This window comes from Coturnix japonica, chromosome 2 (assembly GCF_054131305.1).
Source record: "Coturnix japonica strain WE chromosome 2, WE-NBRP24, whole genome shotgun sequence".
Taxonomy (NCBI): domain Eukaryota; kingdom Metazoa; phylum Chordata; class Aves; order Galliformes; family Phasianidae; genus Coturnix; species Coturnix japonica.
Genome location: NC_140664.1, coordinates 92,997,006 through 93,007,161, shown reverse-complemented (window position 1 = coordinate 93,007,161; position 10,156 = coordinate 92,997,006). Strand labels below are relative to the sequence as shown.

At 45.3% G+C, this 10,156-nt stretch overlaps 1 protein-coding gene across 16 annotated transcripts in view; it reads left to right on the top strand.

The window, feature by feature from the left end:
* The window catches only part of PTPN3 (protein tyrosine phosphatase non-receptor type 3), a 149,799-nt gene that overhangs the window by 30,790 nt on the left and 108,853 nt on the right, over positions 1–10,156 (top strand). For 7 of the 16 annotated variants that reach the window (XM_085538089.1, XM_085538091.1, XM_085538085.1 and 4 more), the window contains exon 1: positions 5,757–5,895. The exons of 3 other annotated variants lie outside the window; for them this stretch is intronic. The gene's annotated coding sequence lies outside the window, so the exon portion shown is untranslated. Of the gene's footprint in view, positions 1–5,756; positions 5,900–10,156 lie in introns of those variants that run through there. 6 more of the 16 variants (XM_085538090.1, XM_085538086.1, XM_085538083.1 and 3 more) reach the window with 1 other exon arrangement.

Sequence of the window (10,156 nt, the reverse complement as noted above, 5' to 3'; positions counted from 1 at the left end):
TGGGCAGCCCATTCCAATACCTCACCACTCCTTCTGAGAAGAAAGCAGCCCAAAAGCTTCATGTAGTAGTCTTGATTTTACTCCAGAGCTGGGCACCTCTACATTCAGAACTGCAGCATCCAGCTTTTAAGTACCTTGACAGAGACTGCTTGTAGAGCTAGACAGTTATGTCAAAATATACAAGGTATGTTTGGATGGCTCGTAGCAAGAAAACCACTCAAGCTGCTTTATGCCTTCAGAACCTGGAGTGCAGCACCTCATAATTACTGAAAGCTTATAGCTAAACTGTGAGAACTTCTTCTCCTCCCCAAAGTAGGGCCTCATTAGTATTTTCACTATACAGATTTTTATAATACCAGTCTGGAAATCAATTAGTGTAGACAAGCTGCTGCCTTCTGATCCCCAGACTCTAGACCTAGTTCTTTATGGCTTCTCCCCTTAGGTACATGATAACCCTGGATTGAATTATGCTGAATATGAACATGCTGAGGCATTTGCACTTTTCATTAACAGTCTCTTAAAAGAAACATAGTTACTTTCTTTTTTTTTTCCTTTTTCATTTCTTGTGACCTTCAGAAAGGAGCTGCTCTATTACTCATTTCCCGAAGCATACGGTTTCCTTGTCAGGGGATGGGGAGTGGGTGGGAAGTGGGAGTTGAGTTTTTCCATTTTTGATGGCATTAATGAACACTGTGGTATGATAACATGGCAAAAGGGAAGGCTACTTGTTCCATTTGTGTAAGGATGCCAAATAACACAGAAACACTCTTGCCATTCCTCGGTTTATATGCCATCTGCTGGAATGGGGCTTTGGCTTTCACAATGACAGAAGTATTACCAGCAGTGCAGCAAGAGCAGTTCATAGCACACTAGAATAACCCAAGTTGGAAGAGCCCATAGGAATCATGAAGTCCAGCTCCTGGACCCACACAGGACCACCCCAAAATCAGACCTTAACAGTTACCCAGTTAAAAACTCCAGGCACTAATGATTCTCAGAAAACTAGCAGGTGTGGAGCTGTTCTGCTTCTGCTTTCCTAGTCTTGTAAGATTAGATGTGCTTGTAGTAACAAATTAGGAGACTCCTCTTAAATGGAATGATTTGATAGGAAATTCAGCAGCAGAAAGGCATTGATGACCTGATGGCAGACAGGTTAGGTTAGGTATATATTCCCATGTAAATCAGAATGGTAAAACAGACTTTTCCTTTTTGGGACACATCAAGTCCCCTCACTGAGGCTTGCTGGTCTCCTGCTAAATTCAGAGCTGCATTTCTCTAAGAAGTAGGAAAGGGATGTGTTAAGTTTAAGGGCTTTTCTACTGCTTGTTTATTATATTCACGTGAAACAGGAAGCCAAAGAAGACAGGAATTATTCAATACAGGAGATAAAGTACAAAGCATTGCAGTTTATGATATTTTGAGCTCACTTAAATATCATGCTTTTCCAAAGAGCATAAATGGTGCAATTTTACCTATTTTGGGCTTCAGCATAGTGTCTAAGGTTCCCATACTTGTCCCTCTCTTTAAAGCTGCTCTCTTACTTCACACTCAAGCTGCCACAACTGGCCCCAAATTAAAATGGACAGCCAGATCAACAACATTCCCCACCCACATCATGCAAATCTATCAACCAGAATGATGAGAAAAGTGCCCAGCGCACCCTAAAGGCTCAATCCCATACATTTCACACTTCAATTAAAGCAGCTTTCTGCAGTGTTCCTTCTCAAATTCAAATGATACAGAATGTAAAATATGCTCCCTCCATACTTTAGGGAGTGGTAATGTTGCAAGAAACAAAATACCTTTTACAGAAAATTAGAGTAGGGCTATATTGTTTCTCCTGTGAAATTGAATTAAGTATATATATTGGATTCATTTAAATAATAGCCATTTAAATACGCTTTTCATGATTAATTGTTAAATGTAAAACATTTGCAAATTTTAGACAAAGCAAAAATTATCCGGCACTTCTTTCCTATGAATTGTATTTTTTTAATTAAAAATATATAACCTGAAGTAGGGAAATACTGTTATAGGGAAATGCAAGAAAAGCAAATGAGTTATAATAATACCTCCCTCTGTCTCTATAGAGTACAGATAACATGAAATCATGGAGTGTCCATAAGGCAGAGTAAAGAAAGAGCAAGCCAAAAAGATCATTTGACAACTCTGCTTCTCAGTGACAGAAAGGCTGTAGATATAATGTAAATACATATTCATCAAGCTATCAATCAGATAATCAAAGCAGAGATAAAAACTATCACTTAATTTTCTGTATGTGCATGTAGCCAACAACATATCTTAATCTACAATGTTTTGCTTACATTTAACTGTCCAAACTGATTGTGCTTTCACTGTTTCCCATCATTTTAGAGTCTGGAACATTTTCACTGCTTAGGACTAAGTGAAACATTGTCGGTACATTCTCAGCATCTTCATTTTCATATTCTCTTACCTTTGTTTAACCAAGATTTCATGATGCATATTTCATGAGTCAACATACAGCATGGCTTATCTTCATACATGCCTGTAAGCCAATGCCTGACAATCACAGCTGAAATGAGGAAGGAGAATGACACCCACAAAGACCCAGCAAGCACACAAATTGCTTTGGCCAGACACACTGCTGTCTAAATGCTGGGCAGCTTTCCCTGCCTGTGTATATGCTCCTAGTCTGTGTTTTCCTACACTGGCATTTGCTGATCGTGTGAACTTACATTAAGTCACTTACTGGTTTGTTGAGGGTTTTTTTGTGTTTTTTTTTTTTTTTCTTGAAACCTCATTGTTGGTTTATGTTTTAAGAAGACTGAGACTTAAACATGTATTGCTAAACTTGGGAGAACAGTTGCTTGAACCTCAGTACCGCTGGGACTGGACTGAACTGAAGCTTAACCCATGCATGCATACTGCATATGTATCTATAAGGCAGAGGTGACCATAGTGTCCAGAGCTCTGTTTATAAGACCTTGTTTCAGTTACGTTGCACCAGAGTTTAATTACTAGGATGAAGTTTCCCATCATGGGTTTCTGCCTCAGGCTGAACTGAGTTCAAGCAAGTATAAGCCATAGCATTTTCCAGTAAGAGTTAGGATAAAGAACTGCTATCTACAAACAAACAACTTGCCTCTTCAGAAGTGTCTGCTGAGGAGCTCTAGCATGTCCATGATGCTTGCAGCAAGGAGTCTTCCACTGATTTAAAGGAAATTCTCTAAAATTTGGCTGATGAGCTTCTGAAAGTCTACATGCATGTATGTATATATGTATGTACATGTATTTACACAGGAGAGACTTGCTGGGCTTGACAATAGAAGTGTTTTCCCTCCACATGGGTTGATAGAGGCCTCAGGCAGTCTTTTTTTTTCCTACTTGGTTCTAATGAAAGCTCATCCCTTAGTACAGGATATTTACTTTAGCCACGCTAAAAAATGGCATGAAAGAGGTTCCATCATTTGCCTGGCTAGACTGACTTATGTCTAGCAAGACTTTGCAAGACACGTCATTGTAGTCTGTTTCCCTGTGAATTAAGCTGCTTGCACTTTATCCCAACCCCAGCTGTCATGGAGAACACGGTACTGGTGCCCTTTTCATATGCTGTATGTAACTGAAGACAGTTGTCTTCTTGCCTTGTCCCCATCCCTGGACTGTCCAAATCTGTAACTTTCCCCAACTAGCTTTCTTTTCTCAATCACTCATTTATTTCTCCTACGTTGTCAAAAGTGGGATACTAAGCATCATTTTATGCCTCTCTAAAATCTTGCTCTGGGATTTACCTCCAGCCAAGCCACACTCTATCATATATAATACAGATAGCAGGACTTATTCCTTCTTTTCTCTCTTTAACTGCTAACTCTCATGAAAGAAAGCCAGCCTAAGCTGTCAAGTCAGGCTGCAGTTTCATCAGCTCCAAAGGGTAGCATGGCCTGGCTATGCAGCTCAATTAGGTGGCCTTCTCTTCCACCTCAGCTGCTTCTCCTATCACTGCAAGTGCAGGTGCAGCCATATGGTCAACCTATGCAAAGAACTTATCCATATTAACTACAGGTAGTAAACTGGTTTTCAGTCTAACTTAGCACTTTAACCAGTAGGTGACCTGTAGAAACAGGTGACATCACACACAGTGCTAGAGATCTGCTACTGTCAGGACAAATTCAGCTGTACTCCTGCAGCAGCCTGTGTGCAGAACTTAACATTACCTCATTCCTTCTTCTCTTCCCTGCTCCTGATCTGTACAGGGATAGAGATACAGGTAGAAACCTTTCCGGACAACCAAGAAATTTGGGAATATGCTTTTCAAAAACAAAGCTTTATACCTGCAGGTTTAGCTTCCTTCCATGGAATACAAAGCATCAGAGGGGTGCATTCCACACTGATAAGAAAGAGGTTCTTGGCTGACACTTATGGGCTGATCTGGGTGGGCAGTGTCAGGGCTTCTCTGCAAACTCTAACATTCTCAAGCTGAGATGAGCTTTGAGCCTCAGAACTAGAATGAAGCCTGTTAACTTCAAGGGGGAAGGAACAGTGTTTAACTAAAAGAGGGGATATTTCAATTAGAAGCTAGGAGGAAATTTTTTACTTAGACACTCGCAAAGGCGACTCCAACCAGAGAAGCTGTGGATGCCCCACCCCTGGAGGCGTTTGAGGCCAGGCTGGATGAGGCTTTGAGCAGCCTGACCCAATGAGTGTCAGTCCTGTCACATTGGGCACTTGGAACAGACTCCCCAGGGCAGTTGTCAAGGCACCAAGCTTGCTGGAGTTTAAGAAGCTTCTGGACCATGCTCTATGACATAGGTTTTGGATTTTGGGTGGTCCTGTGTGGAACCAAGAGTGATCCTCATGGGCCCCTTCCAACTTGAGATATTCTATAGTTCTAGGGTGAGTTTGTGGTTGGCCCTGATGATCTCAGAGGTCCTTTCCAGCCTTAATGATTCTATGATTCTTTGTCCCTTGTTTTCTCTGGAGCTCTGCCTCCTGTTCACCTCCCCCCTGCTCCCACCCCTTTGCTAACAGAGATATCCGAGGACAGGGGCCTCAACAGCCCGTGTGTCTCTAGAAGCGATATTTGAGCTGCAAACATTTTTGATGAGAGTTTTGGCGCATGGTAAGTTGGAACTGATCTCACTGAAGAGTTGCATTAGCACAACCATGCCACAAGGGCAGGCACAAGCATCCGGAAACTTCTTCAAACAGCTTCGCCACTGGAGAAAATACATCACCGGCCTGCCTGGCTATGGAGGCACCCTGCTCCAGTTAATTAGCTCTGCTGAAAGGCACAGCTAATTAGCGTGGCGCAGAGCTGCTCTGACACAATTGGCTACTGTCAAGGCTGGAGCCCACATCTCTGTGCTGTGCTGCACAAATCCTGGGCAGCCTGCTGGTGCTGAGGGCACGAGTTCACCTCATGGTTGACTGAGGAGCCAAGACCAAGGGACACCGGCTCCCCGTGGGCAGCAAGCACTGAGACTCCTGCGTGCCCCGAACCAGAGGTACTGTTATACGAGCGACCGCTGCCCCACAGCTTAGGACGGCTCATGTGCTGTCCAGCGGTATCGCACTTCGCCCCACAACGGGACACCAAACCCGGCACCTCTCCCGGAAGCCGCGGAAAGAGCCGAAGCTCTCCGAGTGCAGCCGATGCGGGTCGGGGCCCGGCCGGAGCTGTGGCTGCTCCCCGCTAGGAGGCGGCAGTGGGCGGACGGGCGGGCGGCCTCGCTCCCCACCGCCCTCCCCGCCGCGCCCCGCCCCACCCCGCCCAGCCCAGCCCAGCCCAAGGCGCAGGAGCCGGCGGCAGCGGTCCCGGCGGTGCTGCGTTCCGCACCTGCTCGCTTCGGTGCTGTTCGTCGTGGCGGCGGCCGCAACGGCCTTCCGCGCCCCCGGGGGCGGCGGGGTGGCTGCGAGGCAGGTACCGGGCCGGCTGCGATCCGGGAGCGGGAGAAGTTGTCGCTGCCGGGGAGCAACAGAGCGGTGTGGGGCTGCCGTGCCCGGAGCTCCGGGCTCAGCGGGGCGGGCGCTGCGAAGCGGTGGTTGTTCCGGGCGGCGGGGCTGAGCGCGGTGCCGGCTGTCAGCGGGCGGCCCGGGGCGCGGCGGGGCTCCGCCCGCTGCCCTTCGTCCTCTCGGCTCTGCGCCGCGACGGGGCAGAGGGGCGGGCTGGGTTTCACGCAGTCTCGGCTGCCTCTGTCCCACCTTCTCCTGCTGAGCTGCCGTGTTCTTTCTGCTCCCATACCTGTGTAACAGAGCTCAGAGTTACTTAGTGCTTTGGTAACGCTAAATGTTGCTGCCCTAAACAGTCCTTTCGGTGGAAAGGTGGGTGGAGGAGGTGTTAAAGTTGCACGCGGTTGCATAGAAAAGTTATTGATAAGAAGTGACTGTGGAGTAGGTGCGCTCATGCTGCCTTGGGATCGAAGTGCACTTTCCCTTTAAAAATGCGTATGTATCTGAAACCGGTCTGTAGGGGGAAACACGTTGCCCTTACTGCCTGGATGGCTCAGATCCTAAGGGAAACCCTTACCAAAGGGAACGTGGAGGAAAAAGGTCTGCCTGATTACCTGTATGGAAGGACTTACTAATGAAGTACAGCTAATGAATTTTCTGTTCTTGGTATGCTGTTGCACTGTCTTGTGGCAGAAGTATCTTGGTGTACAGGTGACAGGTCTGGTACCGACAAGGCTTTGGTGTTACTAGTGGATGAAAAGCTGGATATCAGCCTGCAGTGTGCCCTCGCAGCCCTGTAGGTGAACTGTATCCTGGGAAGCATGGCCAGCAGGGAGAGGGAGGTGATCCTGCCCCTCTGCTCTGCACTGATGAGGCCTCACCTGGAGTACTGCATCCAGTTGTGGAGTCCTCAGTATAGGAGAGGTGTGGACATCATCCAGAGGAGAGCCACAGAAAATGACCCAAGGGATGGAACAGGCTGAAAGAGCTGGGGCTGGGGCTGTTCAGCTTGGAGAAGGCTCTGGGAAGACCTGAGGGTGGCCTTTCAGTGTCTAAAGGGAGGCTGTGGAAAGGAAGGGGACAGTCCCTTTAAAACAGTTTGTTGAGATAGGACAAGGGGAAATGGTTTTAAACTAAAAGAGAGGACATTTAGCTTGGACGTGAGAAAGAAGATTTTTACAGTCAGGGTAGTGAGGGACTGAAACATTCCCTAGAGAGGTGGTGAATGCCCCATCCTTGGAGGCACTCAAGGTCAGGCAGGATGGGGCTCTGTGCACCCCGACCTGCTGTATGTGTCCCTGTTCATTGCAGAGGAGTTGTCCTAGATGGCCTTTAAGGGTCCCTTCCAACTCAAATGATTCTATGATTCATCTTTGTTTTATAGTTCACAAGAAAAATGTGATATTCCAAATATTTCAAAGCGCATTGAGCAAACAGATCATCAAAGCTACTTGTTTCTTTAAACGACGTGAATTTTGTGTCATAAAGCACTGTAATAATCATCGGCAGTGGTTTCCTGGAAAACCTCTCAGCACTTGTCATCTCTCTCAGAGATCTAAGAAGCGCTTATTTGGTGCCTATTATCACCTTTTTTTTTGCACATCTGAAGACCGAGGTTCGTGGTTTCAGAACAGAACTTTTGGGTACTATCGCAATGACGTGTTGTACTTCACAAGAATTACTGTTTGTGTTCAGCCTCCAGAACACTTCTGGTGCTAATTAAGACAGTCATATGACTGCAATTAAGCAAACACTGTGGTGTAGTGGCATATCCAGGAAGCTACATAACTGCTTCTTAAATTATCATTCTGTTTTCTTGGTTCTTAGGTTATCAGTGTGTTGACAATGATGCTGAGTGCAGAAAATGATAATGGAAAAGCTAGTATGGTGGCGGTGACATTGCTTTTTTGCCTATGCTCATAGGTTGTCACATGGTAAATGTTTTTATCTCTTCCAGTGGTCTGAAGTTGCACCTAAATCTTGAAGATCTTGAGTGGTTTTTCTTAATAATCAATACTGTAGTAGAGGCAGTTGCCTGTACTTCTGTAAGCTGTGACCTACTTTCTGTATTGATGGGTAGATAGCTGTTCACCAACACTACACGAGTAACCTTACACTGGAAGTGTTGTATGCAGAAACCACCAATGCTAAATTCTGCTGGGTGGACTGAATGCAGATACGGTGCACAGCTGTTCTGTGTGTACTCAAATGCTGGCACCCACTTATGGGACTATTTACTCATTACAAATTGAGCAGTTAAAAGGAAACAGAGCTTAATGGGTCCGGAGGATCATTGTTACCAACATTATTATTTGGAGTGTCCATTGTGAGTTTTATAGGAACCTTGTAACGTGTTTTCCTGTACAAAAGAATTTAATACGTCTTACAGCCATACAGGTGAGAACTGAGGACAGTCAGAAGGAACAGTGTGTGGTCATAGGATCGTAGAACATCATGAGTTGGAAAGGAACTGTAAAGATCATTGAATCCAACTCCTGGCTCTGCACAGGACCACCCAAAATCAGACCATGTAAGATCTACTGACAAGTTTGCACTGAAGTGGAAAAGCAGGAGAATGGCATTTTTCAGTTATTTGCATGGAACTACAGCCTGGAGTCTACCTAGCAGCCTAGCCCAGGCTGTGTGGAAGTGTTAGTGTCAGCCAGAAACACTGCCTGCAGTTCTGTTTTGGAGTTGGATGCTTTTCATTAGCTGTGGTGTTTCTTGTTATCAAGGCCCAGAAAAGCCAAAGGTGTGTACAGTCTTACCTCATGACAAGTATAAATTAATGAGAGGTGGGTTAATGTTTTCTGTTGGGGTGTTTGCTGAGGGGAAGGAGCAGGTACGGAGGCATAGGAGTGGAGTAAAAGATGTGCTGCAAGTTCCATCCTGACTTGAGATAATTTAATCTATCTGTACTCTTAAGATACCACACGCTTCGTATCAGCATGTACTGAACATTACACGGAGTTCTAATTTCTATTATTAGCATTGTAATATTAAACTTTGTCATGTATCCTGTATAGAGCTTTGTATTCCATTTGTTTCTTCCTTTCATATCCTTTCACGTAAAATACTTATTGAAATAATAGGAAATCTGATAGTATATGAAAAATTCTCCTATAGCTTGCTTTATGAGGCTTTTTTCTTAATATTGTTTTCTTCCTGTATGCAAATTACATACAAACCTTGAAGAATCTTTTCCAAAAGGAAAATACAGATGTTTCTTTACATAACTCAGTGGCTTGAGCTGTGCTGAAGTCTGGTCAGGCATATCTGCTAGTTTTTGTTGTAGATTTCTGAGTATTGCGAGTGAGTAATGGAAACAAAGGATTCCCATCTGCTGAACCAAGATGACTGAAGAGAAAGTTCCAAAACTTAGGAGCACTGGTGAGGCCACAGCTGGAGTGCTGTATCCTGTTTTGGGGCCCAGAGTGGAAGCAAGATGTGGATGTGCTGGAGAAGGTTGAATATAAGGTCACCAAGATGATGAAGGGTCTGGTACATCTCTTCTATGAGAGAGCTGAGACTTAGTCTAGAGTAGAAGAGGCTCAGAGGAAACTATAAGTACTTGAAGAGAGGATGTAATGAAAATGGAGCCAAACTCTTTTCAGTGCTCACAGTGCCAAGGCAAGAGGCAGTGGGTACAAACTGCAATGTAGAAGATTCCCTCTGAACGCCAGTGCAGTGAAGCAGTGGTGCAGGCTGCCCAGAGGCTGTGGGGTCTCCTTCCCCCTTCTGAGATCTTCAGAAGCTGCCTGGATGTGGGCCTGGGCACCCTGCTCTGGGTTTTCCTGCTGGAGCACAGAAGGACCCAGATGGCCCTGCCAGGCTCAGCGTTGCTGTGAGTCTCTGTGATGCCATGGTATTCATTGCACTGCTCTACTTTCCTTCATCTTGTGAGTCTCACTTGCACTTAGATGTTTAAGAAGCCTAAGCAAAATCTGTGTTCTGGGCATACGCTAAGAATACAAATTCTTAATAAAGTATGGGAGGTATTTTTAAAACTTCAAAGAAAAGAAGTTGGGAGAGATGAAGAGACATATCTGTATTTTCACCATGCTGATAATTCTTCAGGCTTTGGCTCGGGCATGGCCTATGTCTGCAGTACTAGGACATTCTGTTCTCACGTGGTATTGCTATCTCTTCATGCTACATGCCTGGTAACAGCGCTCCTTTTACAGGATTGAATCAGATAAAAGACTCTTCTCACCATTTGTTTAACAGG